Source organism: Eurosta solidaginis, chromosome 2 (assembly GCF_040869045.1).
Source record: "Eurosta solidaginis isolate ZX-2024a chromosome 2, ASM4086904v1, whole genome shotgun sequence".
Classification (NCBI taxonomy): Eukaryota; Metazoa; Arthropoda; class Insecta; order Diptera; family Tephritidae; genus Eurosta; species Eurosta solidaginis.
The window spans coordinates 185,451,855-185,478,052 of record NC_090320.1 but is presented as its reverse complement, the minus strand read 5'-3'; positions in this window follow the sequence as shown (position 1 = coordinate 185,478,052).

Genomic DNA, 26,198 nt, shown 5'->3' with positions numbered 1-26,198 from the left:
TTCGCTCCGCCAACCGGCGCCAATTGGTCACACCAAGGGAGTTTAAATCGTTTTCCACCTGGTCCTTCCAACGGAGTGGGGGCCGCCCTCTACCTCTGCTTCCATAGGCGGGTTCCGATAGAAACACTTTCTTGGCCGGAGCATCATCTTTCATTCGCATAACATGGCCTAGCCAGCGCAGCCGCTGCGTTTTAATTCGCTGGACTATGTTGATGTCTGCGTATAGCTCGTACAGCTCATCATTAAATCTTCTTCGGTACTCGCCATCGCCAACGCGTAGAGGTCCATAAATCTTTCGAAGAACTTTTCTCTCGAACACTCCCAAAGCCGCTTCATCTGCTGTTGTCATGGTCCATGCGTCTGCCCCATATAGCAGGACGGGTACGATAAGTGACTTGTAGAGTATGATTTTCGTTCGCCGAGAGAGGACTTTACTTTTCAATTGCCTACCTAGTCCAAAGTAGCATTTATTGGCAAGATTGATTCTTCGCTGGATTTCAGTGCTGATGTTGTTGCTAATGTTGATGCTGGTTCCCAAATAAACGAAGTCTTTTACTATTTCGAAATTATGGCTGCCAACAGTAGCGTGGTTGCCAAGGCGCATATGCGCTGACTCTTTGCTCGATGACAGCAGGTACTTCGTTTTGTCCTCATTCACCATCAAACCCATCTTTACCGCTTCTTTTTCCAGCTTGGAGTAAGCAGAACTAACAGCGCGGGTGTTTAGGCCGATGATATCAATGTCATCAGCATATGCCAGTAATTGCACGCTTTTATAGTATATTGTTCCAGTGCGGTTAAGTTCTGCAGCTAGTATAATTTTCTCCAGCATCAAATTAAAGAAATCGCACGATAGGGGGTCACCCTGTCTGAAACCTCGTTTAGTTTCGAACGGCTCGGAGAGGTCCTTCCCAATTCTGACTGAACTGATGGTGTTGCTCAACGTCATTTTGCACAGCCGTATAAGTTTTGCGGGGAAACCAAATTCAGACATAGCGGCATATAGGCAGCTCCTTTTCGTGCTGTCGAAGGCGGCTTTAAAGTCGACGAAGAGGTGGTGTGTGTCGATTCTCTTTTCACGGGTTTTTTCCAAGATTTGGCGCATTGTGAAAATCTGGTCGATGGTAGATTTACCAGGTCTGAAGCCGCACTGATAAGGTCCAATCAGCCGGTTCACGGTGGGCTTCAATCTTTCGCACAATACACTTGAAAGGACCTTATATGCGATATTAAGAAGGCTGATTCCACGATAGTTGGTGCATTTTGCAGTATCCCCCTTCTTGTGGACTGGGCAAAGAACACTTAGATTCCAACCGTCGGGCATGCTTTCGTCCGCCCATATTTTGCTAAGAAGCTGCTGCATGCGCCTTACCAACTCCTCGCCGCCGAACTTGAATAGCTCCGCAGGAAATCCATCAGCGCCCACGGCCTTGTTGTTTCTCAATCTGGTTATTGCTATTCTAACTTCGTCATAATCGGGCGGGGGGACATATATTCCATCATCATCGATTGCGGGATCGGGTTCTTCATCTCTGCGCGGTGAATTGCTGCCTCCATTTAGGAGAGCAGAGAAGTGTTCCCTCCATAATCTAAGCACTCTCTGGACATCAGTTACAAGGTCGCCGTTTTCATTCCTACAGGAGTTTGCCCCGGTCTTAAAACCTTCCGTCTGTCGCCGTATTTTTTGGTAGAATTTTCGGGCGTTATTCCTGGTGGCTAGCAGCTCAAGCTCCTCGCACTCACGCCTTTCTGCTTCTGCTTTTTTCTTCCTGAAAAGGCGTCTCGCTTCCCTTTTCAACTCACGATAGCGTTCACACACTCCTCTTGTCGCGCTCGCTTTTAACGTAGCCCTGTAGGCAGCGTCCTTTCTTTCGGTTGCAACGCGGCATTCTTCATCATACCAGTTGTTTTTTCGTGGCCGCCGGTAACCAATTTTTTCCTCGGCGGCAGTATGAAGTGCTTTGGAGATACGCTCCCACTGCTCCTGTATTCCTTCAGGATGAGTTGTGCCCTCAGAGAGCAGGTGTGAGAGTCGAGTTGCGAAATCATTGGCAGTCTGTTGTGATTGAAGCTTTTCGACGTCTAGCTTTCCTTGTGTTTTTTGTTCCTTGTTTTTAGCCGCGTTGAGGCGGGTGCGTATTTTGGCTGCAACGAGATAATGGTCCGAATCGATGTTAGGTCCTCGGATCGTTCGCACATCTAAAACACTGGAGGCATGCCGTCCGTCTATCACAACGTGATCGATCTGATTGCGAGTATTTCGATCAGGAGACAGCCATGTAGCTTGATGTATCTTTTTATGCATGAACCTCGTGCTTGATATGACCATGTTTCGAGCACCGGCAAAGTCAATCAACCTCAGTCCGTTAGGAGAAGTTTCATTGTGTAGGCTGAACTTTCCGACTGTAGGGCCAAAAACACCTTCTTTGCCCACCCTGGCGTTAAAGTCGCCAAGCACGACTTTTATATCATGACGGGGGCAGCGCTCGTATGTGCGTTCTAATTGTTCATAAAAAGTGTCTTTCACCTCATCGTCTTTCTCCTCTGTCGGCGCATGGGCGCAGATGAATGATATATTAAAAAATTTTGCTTTTATTCGAATAGCGGCGAGACGCTCGTCCACAGGCGTGAACGCCAGCACTTGGCGACAAAGTCTCTCTCCCACCACGAATCCGACGCCGAAACTGCGCTTATTCGCATGGCCACTCCAATATATGTCACAATTTTTGATCTTCTTTCTTCCTTGCTTCGTCCAACGCATTTCTTGGATGGCGGTGATGTCAGATTTTGCTTTGACGAGGACATCAACCAGCCGGGCATCTGCACCAATCCCATTCAGGGAGCGGACGTTCCAGGTGCATGCCCTCAATTCATTGTCCTTCAAACGTTTGCCATGGTCGTCATCAATAGAGAGTGTATTTATCCGAGGCTTGTTGTTATATTTCATTGGAGTATGGTTTTAGGTGGCGGGTCCCAAGCCCAGCGCACAACCCGCTCAGCGGGGGTGAAAATATTACTTGGCACGTTTATATAGCGAGCCGCTTGCTCCAAGACAGACGCCCGCTTGCAGCCGCACCTAGAGGTGTACAGACGCTGCCGATGAAATCTCCCCCGGCTAGCCCTTAAACCGATTATGTCAGAGTGGCCTAGCCAGGTTGTCGCCTTCTCACATTAGCTCACCGCTAAACGGGTGTTTAGCGGCTACCCAGAGGATACTTGGCCGCAAGCGACCGGCAGTAGTGAGCTGCTTGAACCGCATGCAAAAGAATCGCACTGGCCATTCCCAGGTGAATGGCGGTCAGAAGCTTTCCCCACTTTCGTGGACTTCTACACACGGCCCCACCCTCCTGCCAAAATGATAGCGAATGCAAAAAATGGACATCAAACCCCGAAACAAGAGGGCGAAAGGAAAAAACACTTAGCGCGATTTACCGCCGAGGAGATTTAGGTCTCTCTATTAACAATAATAATAAAATGGAGCAATATACCTCTTGGATTTTCCAATAAATTGGCGGGATGGAACCTGTAAATTTTATGCCGTCCCATATTTAATTTAAAAAAATTTAACAATTTTTGTTGTTATATCGGCCTAATGATTTGCAAGATCGCGGGTTCGAATCGAGCTCAAGGCCTAACAATAATTTTTTATCATTATTATTGTTATGATCAATTTTTTCTTAATTGAAAAATTTTTAAATTAGAATAGAAGAAAGAAAAAATTTAGACAACTGCCAAAGCTCGTTGTATAGATCCATTTCGGGAACTGCTAAATTCCTTCATCGGCAGCGTTTAGGCGCCGCTGCTATAACCATTCAGCCATCACAGCGGTTTTTTGTTTGTCTTCATTAATCATACTTCTATTCTGGTTCGTGCCAATTGATATTCACAACACTGCGACATCTGTTGCAGAATGGATGTGAAAATTGGACTTGTTTGATGGCAATACTGCCATAGTGTCATATTTTATTGACACTTTTTCCCCGTGCTCTGGGATGTATTAACAATTTTTGTTGTTATATCGGCCTAATGATTTGTAAGATCGCGAATCGAGCTCAAGGCCTAACAATAATTTTTTATCATTATTATTGTTATGATAATTTTTTTCTTAATTGAAAAAATTTTTAAATTAGAATAGAAGAAAGAAATTAATAAAATTAAGAATTAAGAAAAAATTTATCATAACAATAATAATGATAAAAAATTATTGTTAGGCCTTGAGCTCGATTCGAACCCGCGATCTTAAAAAAAATTAAATTTATTACATTGAACTATTTCCTCTATTATTTCTTTCCATTGTGCTGCCTATAAAACCAGTCAAACTTAGTGATCCCGCGATTAAAAGCATTAATAGCCACGACTATATTGTCACCCAATGAAGTGCAGCAAAGCAGTACAAATAAATACACATTAAATCTGCACATGTCAACGTATTTGATGCACCCCTTTACTTGTGGTTCGCAACTTTGCGACAAAATGTTTTATAGAATGAATATCAATGAATTAAATTCGATTTGCAACTGTTTCATATACTTATATTGTTGTATTCAGATCTGTATAGAAGAAATGGTTGCTGTCAGTGCCAGTCGTCGGCTGGTATGATGTGGGTTAGTTAGTATTCAGTCATAATTAATTAATTTAATTACGTACTGTCATTAATATTTAATTGGTTCATAAAAGCGTGCAATCATATTTTCTGCAGAGGCATGATAATAAAAACTGATTAATAAATTTTACATTTTTTTATTTTTTATTTTTAAACTGTACAGGCTTCAATACTGAGCCAATTATTTTATTTTTATGTTTATTTATTATTATATATATATTTTTTTGTTGATTGGCTTAACATAACATTACAAAAATATGGCGGCTAAATTGGCTATTGTGAAAAGTAAACTAAATAAACATGTTGGAAACAATAGGCTTCTCTTAAAAAAAAAAAGAGTCTTCAAAACAAGGTAATCTGACTTACTTACTTACTTAATTGGCGCTTAACCGTCTAAACGGTTATGGCCGTCGAACAAGGCGCGCCAGTCGCTCCTTCGCTCCGCCAACCGGCGCCAATTGGTCACACCAAGGGAGTTTAAATCGTTTTCCACCTGGTCCTTCCAACGGAGTGGGGGCCGCCCTCTACCTCTGTTTCCATAGGCGGGTTCCGATAGAAACACTTTCTTGGTCGGAGCATCATCTTTCATTCGCATAACATGGCCTAGCCAGCGCAGCCGCTGCGTTTTAATTCGCTGGACTATGTTGATGTCTGCGTAAAGCTCGTACAGCTCATCATTAAATCTTCTTCGGTACTCGCCATCACCAACGCGTAGAGGTCCATAAATCTTTCGAAGAACTTTTCTCTCGAACACTCCCAAAGCCGCTTCATCTGCTGTTGTCATGGTCCATGCTTCTGCCCCATATAGCAGGACGGGTACGATAAGTGACTTGTAGAGTATGATTTTCGTTCGCCGAGAGAGGACTTTACTTTTCAATTGCCTACCTAGTCCAAAGTAGCATTTATTGGCAAGATTGATTCTTCGCTGGATTTCACTGCTGATGTTGTTGCTAGTGTTGATGCTGGTTCCCAAATAAACGAAGTCTTTTACTATTTCGAAATTATGGCTGCCAACAGTAGCGTGGTTGCCAAGGCGCATATGCGCTGACTCTTTGCTCGATGACAGCAGGTACTTCGTTTTGTCCTCGTTCACCATCAAACCCATCTTTACCGCTTCTTTTTCCAGTTTTGAGTAAGCAGAACTAACAGCGCGGGTGTTTAGGCCGATGATATCAATGTCATCAGCATATGCCAGTAATTGCACGCTTTTATAGTATATTGTTCCAGTGCGGTTAATTTCTGCAGCTAGTATAATTTTCTCCAGCATCAAATTAAAGAAATCGCACGATAGGGGGTCACCCTGTCTGAAACCTCGTTTAGTTTTGAACGGCTCGGGGAGTTCCTTCCCAATTCTGACTGAGCTTATGGTGTTACTTAACGTTATTTTGAACAGCCGTACAAGTTTTGCAGGGAAATCAAATTCAGACATACCGGCATATAGGCAGACCCTTTTCGTGCTGTCGAAGGCGGCTTTAAAATCGACGAAGAGGTGATATATGCTGATTTTTTTTGCTGGTTTTTTCCAAGATTTGGCGCATTGTGAAAATCTGGTCGATGGTAGATTTACCAGGTCTGAAGCCGCACTCAAAAAGTCCAATCAGCTGATTCACGATGGGCTTCAATCTTTCGCACAATACACTTGAAAGGACCTTATATGTGATATTAAGAAGGCTGATTCCACGATAGTTGGTGCATTTTGCAGTATCACCCTTCTTGTGTACTGGGCAAAGAACACTTAGATTCCAACCGTCGGGCATGCTTTCGTCCGCCCATATTTTGCTCCTCGCCGCCGAACTTGAATAGCTCCGCAGGCAATCCATCAGCGCACAAGGCCTCGTTGTTTTTCAATCTTGTTATTGATATTCTAACTTCGTCATAATCGGGCGGGGGGACATATATTCCATCATCATCGATTGCGGGATAGGGTTCTTCATCTCCGCGCGGTGAATTGCTGCCTCCATTTAGGAGAGCAGAGAAGTATTCCCTCCATAATCTAAGCACTCTCTGGACATCAGTTACAAGGTCGCCGTTTTCATTCCTACAGGAGTTTGCCCCGGTCTTAAAACCTTCCGTCTGTCGCCGTATTTTTGGTAGAATTTTCGGGCGTTATTCCTGGTGGCTAGCAGCTCAAGCTCCTCGCACTCACGCCTTTCTGCTTCTGCTTTTTTCTTCCTGAAAAGGTAATCGCAGAGTTAAAATTTCAGGAATGAACGTAAAAGTGTTTACTACTCCATACAAGTAAATAAATTAACTGTGGGCTGACTGAGATGAAAAACTACTACTTATCAATAATCGCGTGGAATACAATTTTATATCATACTACGCGACTAGATGCTAAATACCAGTCTACTATGCTATGCGAATATCTTAGTAGAGCACCGTAAGTATACGTAAAAATAATGGCACGTTGCTTGCTTTATCTTTGTATTCAGCAACCTGGAGCAGATTTCAAGCCTCGGGGAAGCTGATTGCACTAGGTCGGGGGGGAGATGAGTTTTCCGAACAGAGAGCTAAACTTGGCATACCCTGGCGTATAAAACAGTATAGCTTTATTTAATATTTTTATTATACTTATTCATAATAACTTTCCTGATAATGAAATGGTATGTATGTATATTAAATTTGGTCCGAAATCGAATATTGTAAGATCTTAAAAGAAAAGAGATTGTCTGTACCAATAAGTACATCGAAATGTTCAGGATGATGAGCTGATTTAGCCATGTCCGTCCGTTTGAACGCAAAGCAATCCCTAAACTTTTGTGAAATCCTGATGAAATTTATATTATTTTGTTGCACCGGTTCGGACCTATATAGCTTATATCTGCCACATAACTGATAAGGGGCATTTTGCACCTTTTTCCACATTTTAACAGTTAGCAGCTTATAACTGCACCATATGCTTACATAAACGGTATTTGATCTTTGGCACAGCCGAAAACAGTTCCGTCCTTACTTGTTTTCTGTTCAATTTATATGAGCGAGCTTTTCATAAGCAATTTTATAAAATTTTCGCTCAATGCACCGAAAATCAGTTGCATTAACTTCATAATTTTGGGCCAGATATTGTTGAAGTCACGGTGCTTTTTCGTGAACTCAGAAAATTTCAAAATGGGCGTTGCTCCGCTCTTTTATTTTGTCTAGAATACTTTTAATGCCATAAGTCGAACAAAAATTTACCACTCCTTGTGAAATTTGGTAAGGACATAGCTTCTATGCCGGTAACTGTCTTTTATGAAAATGGGCGAAATCCGATGAAGCCACTTTCAGTTTTTATACACCGTCGACCGCCTGTCCTTTCTCTTGGCCGTTAACACGATAACTTGAGCAAAAATCGACATATCTTTACTAAACTTAGTTCACGTATTGATCTGAACGCTCTTTATCTTGGTATTATAAATGGGCGATTTCCGACTATGATCACGCACACTTTCGATATCGAAATTTTCGAACAATGAAAAAAATGCCATAATTCTATACCAAATACGAAAAAAGGGAAGACACATGGTGATTGCATTGGGTTTTTGACCCAAAAGATGACACCATATTAAGTAGAAGAAAATGAAAATGTTCTGCAGAGCGAAATCAAAAGCCCTTGGAATCATGACAGGAATACAGTTCGCGGTATTACATATGTATATTAATAAATTAGCGGTACACTGCAGATGAGGTTCTGGGTCACCCTGGGCCACATTTTGGACGATATCTCGAAAACGCATTCACATATAAAACTAAGGGCCACTCCTTTTAAAACCCTCATTAATACCTTTAATTTGATACCCATATCATACAAACACATTCTAGAGTCACCCCTGGTCCACCTTTATGGCGATATTTCGAAATGGCGTCCACCTATAGGACTAAGGACCACTTCTTTTTAAAATAATCATAACCGCCTTTCATTTGATACCCATATCGTATAAACACATTCTAGAGTCACCCCTGCTCCACCTTTATGGCGATATCTCGAAAAGGTGTCCCCCTATAGAACTAAGGCCCACTCCCTTTTAAAATACTCATTAACACCTTTCATTTGATACCCGTATCGTACAAACACATTCTAGAGTCACCCCTGCTCCACCTTTATGGCGATATCACGAAAAGGCGTCCACCTATAGAACTAAGGATCACTTCCTTTTAAAATACTCATTACCACCATTCATTTGATGCTCATACCGTATTGTGACGAATACTAGCAACACTAAGGGGTACTATCATCTCTAAGCCGATGCTAAGCAGTGACTTCTATGCACATTTTTAAATCAATCATTATGTCTACCCATATGTCCATACGAGCAGCGGAGAAGAGACGGACAAACACATGCATATATCTCATCTGAGATGCTCACGAAAGACGGCAATAATTTGTGCAAATATGACTCACATATACACTCGCATATGAGAAGCTATAAACGTAGTTATAGCTGGTACTTTCATAGCTGATAACTAAATAGTAAATTCTAGAATAGAAAAGCCTAGAAATATGCAATGAGGAAACCAGATAGTATAAAAGGCAGCAACAGTAGAGCCACGAGAATCAGTTAGATTTAAGACGCTATCTGGTGAGCAATAGAAGTGTGATTTTGAAAGTAGTCTAATAAAGACCATTTTGCATTATTGAATAGTGAAGTTATTTATTGAAAAGTTTAGTGATTCGAACGTTAGCAGAAGGTTGCAAATAAGAGGAATTACAGTAAGTTTGTTACAATTGGTGTCAGAAGAGGAATTGTTGAATAAATTTCGAAGATTTTGAATACAACTTGGACAATGCAATAAGATCGAACTTCAAGCACGGCTACGAGAGGTAATGGAGTCGCAAGGGATTTATGTGGAGGAGTATGTCTCTTATCCTGATGTGGAAGAATCAACAACAAAAATTGAAGATAGAAACGAAACATCACAGACAGTTACGAGCACAGACTTGAACACGATTTTGGCTGCAATATCTGCTCAAATCGCAGGAGAACCATATAACAGCAAATTTGAATCACAGGAGACACGTATCTTAGAAACGTCGTCAGAAATAACATCTAAAATTGAAGCACAAGAGGCATATATATCAGAAATATCGACACAAATTTCAGCACAGGTATCAGCGCAGATCTCTGCACAACTGGAAGCGCGTATGGAAGAGAAACTAACGCAGTTTCAGGAAGGGTTCAGTGGTCGACGAGATAAAATGGAGGCCGAGATAGATGCTTTAAAAGATGGTATTCAGGAGTTACAATTGAACCGTCCAATAACGTCAACGTCTGCTCTGACGGTAAAATCTCCAACGTTTGATGGTTCTGTTCATTTCCAGGTATTTAAGCTCCAATTTGAGAAGACGTCGGCAGCGAACAACTGGAATGCCGAAGATAAAGTTGCTGCACTGTTCATGGCATTGAAAGGGCCTGCAGCTGAGATCTTACAAACCATTCCAGAGGGCGAACGGAACTGTTATGAAGCATTGATCGGCGCTCTAGAGAGACGATACGGAACCGAGCATAGGAGACAGATATACCAAATGGAGTTACTGAACCGCTTCCAGAGGCCTGGTGAAACATTGCAAGCGTTTGCGTCGGATGTTGAAAGGCTGGCACATTTAGCGAATGCAGACGCGCCCGTGGAATATACCGAGAGGGTAAAAATCCAGAGCTTTATTAATGGAATACGGGATATCGAAACGAAGCGAACAACATACGCAAACCCAAAACCTACATTCACAGACACGGTATCACATTCTCTGGTTCACGAAACAGCATCGCTTCTGTGTAAGCCAGCGTCCAAAGCACGCCGTATGGAGGTGGAAAGGCCAGACTGGGTGAACGCAATATTGGAGGCGCTGAAAGGATCGCAAAAGCGGAGTGAAAGAGTTATCAAATGTTTCAAGTGCGGTAACCCAGGTCACATTGATCGCCATTGCAGCACCGGTCCTGGTGTTTCCAACTTGGGTGGCCGTAAGCACAAAACTGGAGGAGATAAGCAAGAGCGAGTTAGATGTAAAGATCGAAAACTTTCCCCATCTATTGAATGTCCTGTGATATCTGTGTCGTAAAGTGGAAGAAAATCAAGCAGTCTTACCGTCAGAGGGAATGTCGATGGCAAAGAACGTGTACTGGCTTTAGGTGCGGGCGCATCTCATTCCTTAATCCGATCTGATTTGGTCAATAGGAGAGTAAAGCCATTACCTGGAGCAAGGTTGCGTACGGTCACTGGCGAGTATAACCAAGTCCAATGAGAAGTGGTATGTGAGGCAATAATTGGAAAGGTCATGGTTCTACACAAATTAATTGTGGCGGAGGTTGTTGATGAAGTCATATTGGGAGTGGACTTCTTAGTTGACCATGACATCAGGATCGAAAGATTATGCGCTATAAGAACCAATTATGCGCTATGCAACTTAACTTTAGTTTGGAGAAAGGGTTCAGCAGTAATCGAGTACTGGTGGAGAAGACTCGTAAGATTATTTTTGATCAAAGACTGAATAAATTAAACATAAAAAAACTACTCTTTAATACCTTCCATTTGACATCCATGTCATACAAACACATTCCAGGGTTACCCTAGGATGAAGGAAAATCGTTCCAAAAAACGTCGCACTTGGTCTACAATTTGGCCGATATTTCCCAAACGGATGTGATATGGAATTAAAAGCCACTTATAAATCATCTACGAAAACCTACTAAACCAACGCAGCTAAGCTCTCAGCTGAGTATGTACTGTTCGGTTACACTCGAACTTAGCCTTCCTTACTTGTTTTTTATTGAATGCGTGAAGACTAAGTATGCATATTATGCTCCTCTCATCAGAACCTTACGAGAGTTTAATTTGTTCTCGAATTCTTTGAATATAGATTTAAATTACAATTAAAAGAATTTTTAACTTAAACAATTATTTTGTAATTATATTTAATTCGTTATGTAGTCTGTAAGAAACCTTGTATTTCAAAGATTACTATATTAAAATAAATAAATAAATATATAAATTATTTTATTCATTTTTTTAAAAACCTATTTCAAAACTTTGTTTAAGTATAAATTGTTATTATATCATCCAAAATTGATTTTCAGTTCCTGCGTTAAAGTTACATCACAAGTAACATTCAAAATATCTTTTGAAAGTTTTTTTAAACGGGATTACTCCTCGGCAGTTGTTGAAATATGAAATAGGTCTTCTTAGACAGCAAGAAATATGAGATTTACGTCTTTAATTGATTTTTTGATTCTATAATAAGTACATTTACTTATTGCAACTAGTTTTATCGGCGTTCTAGTTGTTTACATAAAATGAAACTCCAGTTTCCTATTTGTAGCGGTGACAAGCTTTAAATCAGGAGTTGTTATAAGACTTATGATGTCCTTCTATTTACCTTATTCTAAGGCTTATCTGTCACGAGTGTAACCAGTATTCCTTATTGCTTACAACGGCTTAAGCCAGTTTTTTCTCTGTATCAAAGCTTCGTTGTCGGTTCATTAAATCTGGGTTTGCTTAGTTCTATAGAAATGCAAAGAATAAGCCAATGATGCCTTTTTGTATTATTAAGCGGGGAGTTCCCTTAAAAAATTCATTTCACTTCAGTAGTGATGATTCGTAGCAAAATGCAACAAAAACGGACTAACGAAATTTGGTATGAGGAATGTTTTTACGACAAAAACTGTTTCTTGTTTCTTTTATACTGAGCCATACGATGAAAAAAAATTATGATATCTTCAACAAATTTCGTACACGGACTTATCTGAACCCAAAATATATTTGTATTGAAAATGGACGAAATCAGAAAAATACAAATATTTAAATGGCCCTGGTTCGCTACTTTTAATTAAGTTCTTCTTAAAACTTTTAGTCTCAAAGTCGCGCAGAAAAGCGACCAAATTTAATGATATTTGGTTCTGTTACAGTAACGTTTTATTTATTTTTACGGAAGACGACATTTGCATAAGTGTAGGTAGTGTGTTCCAGCTGTCATATCATTTAATGCTCGTGACATTTCTCTTTGAATGTATCCTTAATAAATATATGGGAGCACACACTGGGTATACAATGCTCTGTTTCGCCAAAACTTAGACTAGCAAGTAAGCTTAATCATTATTATCAAGTATGTTTCTGTGTAAATATTTAATGTTTGGCCTCACGAGTATACCTGAGATGGGTTTTGCTTGTACACAGTGCCGGCATACGTCGATAAGGCGCTTATACGCCCGACCATGCCCAAGCATCGGAGGGGACCGTTCGCGGTTAGCCATTCGTTATTCACCCGCTGACCTTGCATCCCCCACTGTCGAGGGGCGAACGTACTTAGAAAATTTTTTATAATTGAAAGAACTCGTTTAACCCATCACCTTCGATGTGGTGGGCAGTATTTTCTTTGCCTGAGGCTCCTTACCTTTTTGCCTTAATATTGGTTGGCTTGGCTTTCGTATCTTGCTCAGCGTGCACGAGCAAAGATATAATAGTCCATACATATTATGAAAACGTCTCCTGGTGATGCATTTCCCTTCCCTATTCTAATAGAGAGAAAGCAAAGAATAGTGAAAGAGCGGAAACATGACAGGGCATATGAAAGTAACCAGAAAATTCATAGGAAATTCCGTATTGCAACTACGTGATGCAATGGTCCCAACGCTCAGAATTTCATAGAATTTTGAGGTGTCTATTGTGGAACTCTTTGGGAAACAGGGAGTCAATATAATAATTCTAACTCAGAGGTCTGGTTCACGGTTGGATCAAAATTTGATCTGGGAATCAAAAACAAGATTTTGTTAAGATGGGTGCCGATGCATCAGAGACATGAAGTAATGAGCTGGCAGACTAACTAGCCACACGGGGTGCTAACGCATCATTCTATAGTCCAGATCCTTTCTCGCTTATAAAGGCACTCACTATTGAGCACAGATGATATGGAGTAAAAAGCCTGAAGATTTAAGCACCTTAAATATATTAAAAGCTTCCACATACACTAACAGGCTCAACGGCCAAGCACAATCGATCAGAATAAAGGTCCCAGTTCCTAATAATAATAATAATAATGTTATGGAGATGCAAGTCACAGTGCTTACACAGAGGGAGAGCCATACCCCACTACACTCCCAAGAAATAAATACGGTGGAATTAATAGTGAAATCAACACAGCAGCGCAGGCATTTCTCTCAGTGTGTAAATAGTTAGATTGCGATTCTCAACTGCTTGTGCCTTAAATTTTAAGCTCATTTTATTCTTATAAATAATCGAACTGTAATAAATTTTTTCATTTTTAATGAGAGATTATTATTTCATGAACATTATTTGATATAACAGAAGATATACTGAGCTTGGCTCTTCATTTCCACCCCATTATTTATACTTAATTGTTTCCGTTTAACATTTTTCCACTTTTTCCACTCAGCTGCCTTTACGCTTTTCGATTTTTCAAGTCCGGTTTCTGTGTGATAGACATTTTAATTTCAAATAAGAGCCCGTGCCGACTAATGAGATGGGCGTTAAAGGTATCAAATTATGCTGAGCATAAATAAAGTCAACAAGAATAAATATACACAGAAGCCATATCAAAATAATGGCATTGGCGAGCAGAGATGCCTGTTGGTAGTCGCCGCTATGACCGGAGGCTAAATTATTTTTCATCGCTGTCAGTGCCAGAACTACGATAATGAGCGTGAAACAAAATCAACAATAAACAAAAATAATATAATAAGAAAAATATACATAATACTGATGAAAATAAGATTAATATGAAACATGGCAACTTCTCATTTTTCGGCATTTTAATTTAGCGCGTTGACGGTAACAAGAAATAATATCTCATTATAGAAATTAATGGGGGAAAGCCATGCAGAGCTGGCGGAATGAATTAAAAATCTACATACATATATATGATAACGGCTACTCAATAGGGTTTTTATAAAATTGCATAGCTGTAAATATGTTTATGTTTTGTCTCCTTCTGAAATGAAAGTGTATAGTAAAATTTCATGCCAAGGAACAGAACGAAGTTACAGTTAAAGCGATCACCATATTTAAGCTACCGACTCGAAAATACCCTATCGTAGATTTTTTTGAAGAACGTTCATAAGCTGAATTTGTAAATAGTGGTGTCAGAAACTTTCTCGATGGCGAAACTGGAAAAGTCCACAAAAAAATAGGACCTATATTAGAAAATACCTCTGTCATTTTTAGGAATAATCCTTCTTGCTGGTTCTATGCTGATAGGTGTGTCACCTTTAATAGATGGTGTCTTAATCTCGCGACCGCAGGACAAGAATACAGAATGTGCTCAATATTTTTCACCTGATACCTGCACTTGATGAATGTTCTTTGTTAGTATAGTGTTACGGAATCTGAAAATTTCCTGCTTGGTGGATCATGTGCAACTATTGGCTGCACCCAATCTGATTGGGTCATCTACATTATAAGCTTCGGCGACTGCGCTCTTCTTAGTTACCTCAACCTCTTTTTTCATTTCATCCATTTTTACAAGAAACTTGATATACGGAATACAGAGTTCAACTTAGAATGCTTATGTTCTACTATAACACCAAGAACAACACAGGACTGCCGTCCAGTCAGTTTTGAAAACACATAACTTTTCTGTATACATACCTAATTATTCCATATTTTATAAATTGATTGCCTGTTAAAAACATAATTATAAGTCATAATAGTGATATTTAAATAACACTTTCACGCATCTATTAACGAAATCATTCCAATAATTTGCACCCTCTTAGCCATCTGCCTTTTGCGTGTGTTTGTTTGAGTGTGTTTTAGTATTTCACTTTAGTTATGCTTGCGGCTGATAGCCAATTTTTAAGCCTATAGTCCATGGGAACAGCAGCATTAATAATTTCGGTTATGAAACATAGTTATTGTTATAGTGATAATCTAATGTTTACAAATTGTTTAGTTGCTAGCATGTGCTGGTGAGGTGACTTAGAATATACCCGCGGTAGTTATGTCTGTCGTAATAGGCGACTAAAATGTAAATCGCGTTGCTATGTTGTGCGATAAGCTTGGGACCTTTCACGTAAAAACGCCTTACAAGGTTGATTTCCTCGACAAGCAAAGGCCGACAACACCGTCATACTGGAAGCACGATGGACGGGACTGGGCAGAAGGACAATAGGGCCTTCGTCGTCTCTTACAGTGGATACATGAACAAAAGACCAATTCGGAGTTGTGTTGGTTTTGCGAGGGGAAGAAACTTTGCCGCCAAGCTCTGTAGCTAACAGTAAACGAGCGTTTCGCCTCCATCCGAATCAAAACGAAGTTTTGTAAATATAACGTTGATATGGCGTTTGGCAATAATAGACGATGCGAAGGACAAGGATTAGGACTCTATGAGGGTAAGAAAGGGACATTCGGTCCTAGAGTCGGAAAATTCAGTCTGCACGATGTATAATACTCCAAAGGGTTGGGATTGATTGACTTCACCGCAGCCCGAAATACGGGCATATGCAGTGCCAGGTTCCAGAGTAAAAATATACATCAAGCTACAAAGCCCTGATCGAAGAACGCGAAACCACATCGATCATAACGTCGTCAACTGCAGGCAGGCAAGATATGTACACAGATCTGTGCAGCAAATAATGTGCACGTTTACGAAACAGACAGCTGATGATTACTACACACGGCTCTAACACCAGGGGCCTACTCTGTATTGCGATGCGAAAGGCAGTGCGATGCGAAAATAAATTGCGATGCGAAAGGTAATTGGAACTCTGTAGCGCTATCGCATCGCTAACAATGCCGCTTTTTTATTTTTCGCAATTTTTTGCTTGAGTATGCATCACTGACCAAACGTCAAAGAAAGAGAACAAAAGAAACAAGGCGATTACAATTTCGGCAAACGATTAATTTTTGTTTAACAAATTAAAAAATGGATTCTGTAGCATTATGGGACGATTTAAATGAAGAAAGGATTGATAGGAGGATTATAAGAGACAACTCCAACATTATGAGTCTCAGCGATCAAAGGTAATTTAAACGTTACAAAATTACTCACATACTATTGCTTTATGTTCTATTCATTAGTTTTGTGCAAAATTTTCGGCTTAATAAGGAAGCCTTTTTGTATGTGCTAAATAGCATTAAAAGTGAGTTGAAAACTCCATGGAGAGCAACGGCAGTTCCTGAAATATTAAGTTTCTACAACGTTGAAGTTGTTTTCGCGTTGGGTGTTTTAGTAACCCTTTTGCCAAATCTGGGTGTATTGCCATGAAGTCCACTAGGATTTCAAATTGTTGCTTTTGTGGTTTTGTTTTTTGAGTTGTCCTATATATTTTTAAAAGAATGTACAATGAATATAAAGATATCAATTTATAAAATCATCAATTAATACTTACATATTTGAACAATGCGAATGCATATTACCTGTAGCAAGAAAAATGCGAAAATGAATGCTGTTTGACATTCGCTTTCGCTATACAGAGTGTTGGCAATGCGAAAAGGGATAAAAACTGCGAATGGGCAAAATGTGAATGCGAAAGTCAAAATATACATGCGAATGTCAAGATACAGAGTACCGATTTTGCGATTTCGCGTATTTTTTTCTTTCGCACCGCAATACAGAGTATGCTCCCAGGGCTTGAATTACATATTCCGTGATGGCGTTAACGATTTGTTGGCTACTATCACTGAACTCATAAGCCCAAATTACGATAGCAGCCATACGTTCACCTAACACTTAATACGATAAAGACACTTTTAAGGGACGGGCGGTAAGTGGCAGCGAGACTGAGACTGGGACTGGGCCTGGGACCGGGACTAGGGCTTAGCGAAGGAAAAAGAGGGAAGGAGAAAGAGATTGAGTTAGTGTTAGATGAAAAAAGAACGATAGGGATAGATGGAGTGGAGAAAGGGACGCAGAGAAACATAAAGGCAGAGGGAGGAGTGAATAAAAAGCCAAGAGGGGTAGTGAGAGTAAGAGTTGAAAGTTATGAAGATAGACCAAAGTTAGCCGGGTCTGTTATTTTGAAATATATTTTCAAGAAATAAAATATAATACAAATTAAAATTCAACAGTAATTTTTCTTTGCACACCATTAGGCGCATCTTTGTAAGTTTCGACCGAGGGACGGTAACACTTCTTGCTCCACCAATTTGTGGTAGTATGCCACACCGCCACACCGAAGGTTCTGGGCTCAAGGCACGGGTAAAGCAACCTAAAACAAGTAAGGAAGGTTAAGTTCGGGTGTAACCGAACATTACATACTCAGTTGAGAGCTATGGTGGCAACATAAGGGAAAATAACCATGTAGGAAAATGAACCGAGGGTTACCTGGAATGTGTCTGTATGACATGTGTATCAAATGAAAGGTATTAGAGAGTATTTTAAGAGGGAGTAGGCCATAGTTCTATAGGTGGACGCCATTTAGGGATATCGCCATAAAGGTGGATCAGCGTTGACTCTAGAATTTGTTTGTACGATATGGGTATAAAATGAAAGGTGTTAATGAGTATTTTAAAAGGGGGTGATCCTTATTTCCATAGGTAGACGCTGTTTCGAGATATCGCCATAAAGGTGGACCAGGGGTGACTCTAGAATGTCTTTGTACAATATGGCTATCAAACGAAAGGTATTAATGAGTATTTTAAAAGGGCGTGTGGCTTAGTTCTATAGGTGGACGCCTTTTCAAGATATCGCCATAAAGGTGGACCAGGGGTGACTCTAGAATGTGTTTGTACGATATGGGTATCAAAATAAAGGTACTAATGAGGGTTTTAAAAGAGAGTGGTGGCAGTTGTATAGGTGGTCGCCTTTTCGAGATATCGGCATAAAGGTGGACCACGGGTGACTCTAGAATGCGTTTGTAAAATATGGGTATCAAACGAAAGGTGTTAATGAGTATTTTAAAAGGGAGTGGGCCTTAGTTCTATAGGTGGACGCCTTTTCGAGATATCGCCATAAAGGTGGACCAGGGGTGACTCTACAATGTGTTTGTACGATATCGGTATCAAATTAAAGGTATTAATGAGGGTTTTAAAAGGGAGTGGTGGTAGTTGTATAGGTGGTCGGCTTTTCGAGATATCGGCATAAAGGTGGACCAGGGGTGGCTCTAGCATTTGTTTGTACGATGTGGGTATCAAATGAAAGGGGTTAATGAGCATTTTAAAAGGGAGTGGGCCTTAGTTTGAATGCGTTTGTACAATATGGGTATCAAACGAAAGGTGTTAATAAGTATTTCAAAAGGGCGTAGGGCTTAGTCCTATAGGTGGACACCTTTTCGAGATATCGCCATAAAGGTGGACCAGGGGTGACTCTAGAATATGTTTGTACGATATCGGTATCAAATTAAAGGTATTAATGAGGGTTTTAAAAGGGAGTGGTTTGTAGTTTTATAGGTCGTCGCCTTTTCGAGATATCGGCATAAAGGTGGAACATGGGTGACTCTAGAATGCATTTGTACAATATGGGTATCAAACGAAAGGTATTAATGAGTATTTTAAAAGGGAGTGGGCCTTAATTCTATAGGTACACGTCTTCTCGAAATATAGCCATAAAGGTGGATCACGGGTGACTCTAGAATATGTTTGTACGATATGAGTAGCAAATGAAAGGTGTTAATAAGTATTTGAAAAGGGCGTGGGGCTTAGTTCTATAGGTGGACAAGTTTGTACGATATGGGTATCAAATTAAAGGTATTAATGAGGCTTTTAAAAGGGAGTGGTGGTAGTTGTATATGCGAAGGCGTTTTCCAGATATCGACCAAAATGTGGACCAGGGTGACCCAGAACATCATCTGTTGGATACCGCTAATTTATTTATATATATAATACCACGAGCAGCATTCCTGCCAAGATTTCAAAGGTTTTTTATTTGGCCCTGCCGAATTTTTCATTTCATTCTACTTAATATGGTAGGTGTTACACCCATTTTACAAAGTTTTTTTCTGAAGTTATATTTTGTGTCAATAAACTAATCCAAATACCATGTTTCATCACTTTTTTCGTGAGTTCAGATAAGTACGTGAACTGAGTTTAGTAAAGATATATCGATTTTTGCTCAAGTTATCGTGTTAACGGCCGAGCGGAAGGACAGACGATCGACTGTGTATAAAAACTGGGCATGGCGTCAACCGATTTCGCCCTTTTTCACAGAAATAAGTTATCGTCCCAGAATCTAAGCCCCTACCAAATTTCACAAGGATTGGTAAATTTTTGTTCGACTTATGGCGTTAAAAGTATCCTAGACAAATTAAATGAAAAAAGGGCGGAGCCACGCCCATTTTGAAATTTTATTTTATTTTTGCATTTTGTTGCACCATATCATTACAGGAGTTGAATGTTGACATAATTATTTATATAATGTAAAGATATTAAATTTTTTTTAAAATTTGACTTAAAAAAAAAAATTTTTTTAAAAGTGGGCGTGGTCGTGCTCCGATTTTGCTAATTTTTATTAAGCATACATATAGTAATAGGAGTAACGTTCCTGCCAAATTTCATCATGATATATTCAACGACTGCCAAATTACAGCTTGCAAAACTTTTAAATTACCTTCTTTTAAAAGTGGGCGGTGCCAAGCCCGTTGTCCAAAATTTTACCAATTTTCTATTCTGCGTCATAAGCTAAACTCACATTCCAAGTTTCATCGCTTTATTCGTCTTTGGTAATGAATTATCGCACTTTTTCGGTTTTTCGAAATTTTCGATATCGAAAAAGTGGTCCGATATTCTTCATTTTAAATATCGATCTGAGATGAGTGCTCAGGAAACTACATACCAAATTTCATCAAGATACTATGAGGTGGGTTTGGTCAAAGGCTGAGGTATGCTCAAGTCAATCCAGAGTCGGATGGAGGTCCCACTTCCCCCACCTAAATAAATACACAGTAAATTAGTGTTTTTATTTCGAACACATACACACACGCGGCTCTCAGGCTAAAATATCCACAACCTTGAATCCAGGAGAGAGAGAGAGAGAGATGTTCACTAGGTAGTGTCGCTGACAATATAGTGTAACCCAAGGACGACGGCTCTTCACAGATAGAGGGAGATAGAGTGCTAGCTAAGCGGTGGCGGAGATGGTGAAGACGACGGTGGCTCTCGCTAAGGGGTGCTAACGGCGGTAGTAATGACGGCGGTAGTTAGGATCACGCCCGAAGAGAGATTACTGGGTGACGGTGGCTCTCACCAAATAGCTATGATGACGGTGGTGGCTAGACTTCGGGATGGGATGTCCAAGGATCGGGATGGCGATGATGTTGTACCTACGGCGAAGTGTCTATATTAGTATGAGGCTAACTAACTACAATATATTGGCCCGGGTATTCGGCTAGGGTAGTAGGGGAGTTTGTCCCGCCGCAGGCGTTGGGAAGTGTTCCCCTCTTACCTGTGCCGTATATCCGTGCATTACCCTTCCTCTGAGTAATAGGGGGGGGGGGGGGGGGGGGGGGGTCAGAGTCCCGTCTTACTCAGAGGAGATGATAGCAAAATATTAGGGTTGCCCAATAGGCCGGGGGGGAAGTACCATCGGCAGAACCGACCTTGTAACTTTACCCCCCCTCGACCCAAAGGGAGTCCCTACAATGTATTTATATTGGCTCGAGCAGTCTACCAGAGTAGTGGGGAAATCCGCCCCGCCAATGGCGGCCGACACGCACTTTACTTACCTACGGCGAAGTGTGCCTGGTGTATTCCGGCCAATCATTTTATTCATAGGTAGCTATGAACACGTTGGGAATTATGCTCGCATTGTCGCGCACGGCGCGCCACGAATGAAAATTCCCAAGCATTGTGCGTTCACCATCGCTGGCTTGCTTTGTGCTTGCGCGATGGTTGTTGGGCCGGTATGTATGTATATATGTATGTCGGTACATACACTACTAGGGGTGGGCAGTAAATGGAAAATATGATGTTAGGGGTGGGCGCTAAATAGGAAATAGATATTGTGGCGTAGTATTTGCTACGTTACAGTCCCCCTCCTACTTCGGCGGACGAAAGGTTGTGGCATTCTAGGTTTTTGCGCGGAGGCCTGAACTACCATGGGCAGAGCCCAGGTATGGTTTATCATCGGTTGAATCCGATGGCTCGACCGGCATGTGTGTATATGTGTTCGTTGATGTTTTTATTATTATGATTGATTGATTTTTTTTTTCCTTCTCTTTTTTTCAACAATAATGTGTACATTTCATTTGTGTTTAAATTTACATTGCAAGTAGAAATTCATTTTAAATTTACATTTCAAGATTAAGGTATATACATATGTACATTTTTATATTACATTTTAAATTTACATTTCATGTATAGAAAACTTATCAAACTAGGTCGGATCTTGCTTCTCCTCAGCCAGCGAATCGTACCATCTTGGAGTGTTCTTTCAGCTTGATTATGGCGTGATCTTCGTCCACCCCACGCGCCGTGTTACACCCTTTTGCGATTTAGCCATAGTCCGGGCAAAGAAGTCTGGGCGTGGTTTCCATTAATAGTATCGTGTTGTTCTCGGTTTGGTGCATACGGTATAGTGTCACCAGCGGTTGGTTTGTCGCATACGATGGCGTTTAGATGGGCGGCTAATAATGGCGGGTCCCAGAATATCTTAGCGTCCAGTATTCGTGGCTTATTTGCGGGCCACGGTACTGCGTCGAATGGAGGCGGTTCCTCGGGCATGGCATATTTTGTTCGTGCTTCTCTCGGCCCAACGAAGTTGCGGTTAAAATTTATTTCGGCGGTTGATTTGTGTTGGGTCGTATTTATGGCGAACGCTTTTTCTGGTAATTCCCGTTGCCAGTTCCGATGGTCTTGTTTCGTACGTTGTGCCACCCTTGTTTTGATAACGCAATTAACGCGTTCGGTAGGATTTTTGTGGGGGGCACACGGTTTGGTAAATCGGTGGGTGATTTTATGATCCTTCAGGATCGTTGCCGGAGCGTTAGTGACGAGTTGCTCACAATTGTTGCTGAGGATGGCCGGGTAATAACTTTGTTTTACTGTTGTGTTGTGTCTGTGTTCTGCGGCAGTGTTTGGCCCTTTTAGGTGTGTGGGTGCTTTTTGATGTGTTTCTATGAGCTCTAGGTGTTCTATCTTTCGCTCTTCGTTGAGGTGTTCCGCTTCTGTTATGTAATGCAGGGTTACGGGTGCGTTTGCTTTGGTTGCACCGGCTGTGGTAAGGGGCTTTCCATCCAGTGAGACGGTAACGTTGCGCTTTGCCAAAAAGTCCATACCCAGGATAACAGTCTCGGCCAAATTAGGGATAACAGACACCAACGTACTGGCTGTTTGATCATTGTATTTGACCTTGACCGGGTAGGAGTGGGTGCTCGCAATGCATGATTGGTTGGCGAGTTGCACGTTGCGACGATTGGATAACGGTGGAATCTTTCGTCGTTCCAGATGCCTTCTTACGGCTTCATTGATGTATGTCACGGTGGCCCCCGTGTCGATCAGGGCGCGACACATCAATCCTTCGATGGACACCTGTATGTGAAAACGTCCGTCGTTCCCCTTCCCTTTGGCTACGGATGATAATAGTGCGGGTGTTATCGGATTATTTCGGTTCATTCCGTAGCATGCACAATCCCTGGAGAGCGTTCCGTCTCTGCCGCATCTAGAACAAAAAAGTCGTCTTTTGTTGTTGCAATGGGAGCGGCGGTGGCCGCGTTTCTTGCATCGCCAGCAGGTGTTTCTTGCATCGTAACGGTCAGTGAGTGTGGACAGGGAGTTTGTTATTTGATCATTCTGCTCCTCCAGCTCCTCGGTTATTACTGTGCTTAAGCTATGTGCTAACAGTCGGCTCTGTTTGGCTTCTTCGCTCCGCAGTAGTTCGTACTCGTCGGTGAGCTCCATAAGCTGCTCTATCGTTTGGAATCGCCCCGCTTCACAAAAAGTCGATACTCCACCCGTAGTCCGTCGTATATGCGTTCTAGGTGATCTTCTTTGCACAAAGTCGGGTGGCGGCAAATCATCGTCTGGAGGGTGAGGATATAGTCCTTGGCCTTTTCTCTGCTCGTCTGTTTTCTTTGGCGGATAGCGTCCTCTAGCTGGCTAATGTGTCGCTTTGGCAAAAAGAATTTTCCGGCTTCGGAGCGGAAGTCAGCCCATGTGTGTAGTTGTTGTTTTCGCAGGCGGAACCATTGAAGGGCTTTGCCACGCATTATCTCTGGAAGGGTTGGGAGGAGTTGATCTGGCTTAATCAGATAGCATTCTGCCAGTTCCTCAATCCTTTCCAGGAAGTCGTATAATGTGTCGCCTCCAGCGTAATGTACATCCCAGCGGCGGACTGTGTTCATAACCTCCCTGTTACTTATGCCGCTCTGCTCGCGCTGGGGGGATATTGCTTTAATTGTGACGGCCGGCGTGGTGTTTTGCGTAGATGTTACTGGCCGGGCCTCTTCGGCGGCGATCTCCATCTCTACCTCTCTCAAAAGATTTTCTGTTGACTTACGCTTTCGTTGGTCTCGGACGTATGCGCTGAGTGTGCTGCGCAATTCGGCGACGGTACGTCCTTCGGTGTAGATTCGACAGCGTTTGCATTCTTCGATTAGCCTCTCCTTCTTCAGCAGGTAAATCCAGCCCAGAGAGTCGACGTTGAGCGTGGTGGTGGTGGTTTCGCTTATTTTTGTGTCAATTGTTGGTTGTGTGTTCGGTGAACCCGTTCCTACAGTGTTGGTGCTCTCGTTGGTTTTGGCACAGTCGCTCGAGGAAACGGGTCCCTGCTCGGGCGCCATTTATGAGGTGGGTTTGGTCAAAGGCTGAGGTATGCTCAAGTCAATCCAGAGTCGGATGGAGGTCCCACTTCCCCCACCTAAATAAATACACAGTAAATTAGTGTTTTTATTTCGAACACATACACACACGCGGCTCTCAGGCTAAAATATCCACAACCTTGAATCCAGGAGAGAGAGAGAGAGAGATGTTCACTAGGTAGTGTCGCTGACAATATAGTGTAACCCAAGGACGACGGCTCTCCACAGATAGAGGGAGATAGAGTGCTAGCTAAGCGGTGGCTGAGATGGTGAAGACGACGGTGGCTCTCGCTAAGGGGTGCTAACGGCGGTAGTAATGACGGCGATAGTTAGGATCACGCCCGAAGAGAGATTACTGGGTGACGGTGGCTCTCACCAAATAGCTATGATGACGGTGGTGGCTAGACTTCGGGATGGGATGTCCAAGGATCGGGATGGCGATGATGTTGTACCTACGGCGAAGTGTCTATATTAGTATGAGGCTAACTAACTACAATATATTGGCCCGGGTATTCGGCTAGGGTAGTAGGGGAGTTTGTCCCGCCGCAGGCGTTGGGAAGTGTTCCCCTCTTACCTGTGCCGTATATCCGTGCATTACCCTTCCTCTGAGTAATAGGGGGGGGGGGGGGGTGAGTCCCGTCTTACTCAGAGGAGATTATAGCAAAATATTAGGGTTGCCCAATAGGCCGGGGGGGAAGTACCATCGGCAGAACCGACCTTGTAACTTTACCCCCCCTCGACCCAAAGGGAGTCCCTACAATGTATTTATATTGGCTCGAGCAGTCTACCAGAGTAGTGGGGAAATCCGCCCCGCCAATGGCGTTGGGACGGGTTTCCTTCCTACCCGAGAAGGCTGCTCGTGCATTACCTTTCCGATGAGTAATAAGGGGTGTGAATCCCGTCTTACTCACCGGAAATGTGGGTAAACCTGCGGGGTGTCCGATAAGCAGGGGGGGCGTACCATCGGTGGAACCGACCTTGTAAAGCACCCTCCTAACCCAAAGGGCACCCCTTGTCGACCGCCAGTGGCGGCCGACACGCACTTCACTTACCTACGGCGAAGTGTGCCTGGTGTATTCCGGCCAATCATTTTATTCATAGGTAGCTATGAACACGTTGGGAATTATGCCCGCATTGTCGCGCACGGCGCGCCACGAATGAAAATTCCCAAGCATTGTGCGTTCACCATCGCTGGCTTGCTTTGTGCTTGCGCGATGGTTGTTGGGCCGGTATGTATGTATATATGTATGTCGGTACATACACTACTAGGGGTGGGCAGTAAATGGAAAATATGATGTTAGGGGTGGGCGCTAAATAGGAAATAGATATTGTGGCGTAGTATTTGCTACGTTACAATACCTCAAAATTTACTCAAGTTATCGTGTTAACGGACGGTCGGACGGACGGACGGAAGGACATGGCTCAATCAAATTTTTTTTCGATCCTGATGATTTTGATATATGGAAGTCTATATCTATCTCGATTCCTTTATACCTGTACAACCAACCGTTATCCAATCAAAGTTAATATACTCTGTGAGCTCTGCTCAACTGAGTATAAAAAATAAGTAACGCCACTGAGATATATATTTTAAAGTACTGTATGTATTTCAAAGCCAGTAATTCTCAAAGCAGCAATCTTTCTTTGTTACTTAATGCCTTTATTCGCTGCACTTTCCTATAAATGATTGCTGCCCTCATTTAGAAGTCATTCTTGTCTTCAGTCACATTTTGTTTGAGGTAAATGGAGTCAGCAGTCATCACTGCAATTTGTATCTGTTAAACACAGATTCACCAGCAATTGAATATCTGTGAGCGTCGCCACTGGAATGGGCTTAAGTAACAACACAATTTGCAACCAAATTACCAAATGAAATGATGTAAGAATGAAAGACGCACAAAGTGATGAATAAGCAAAATGTAATGGCTTAGAGATTTTTC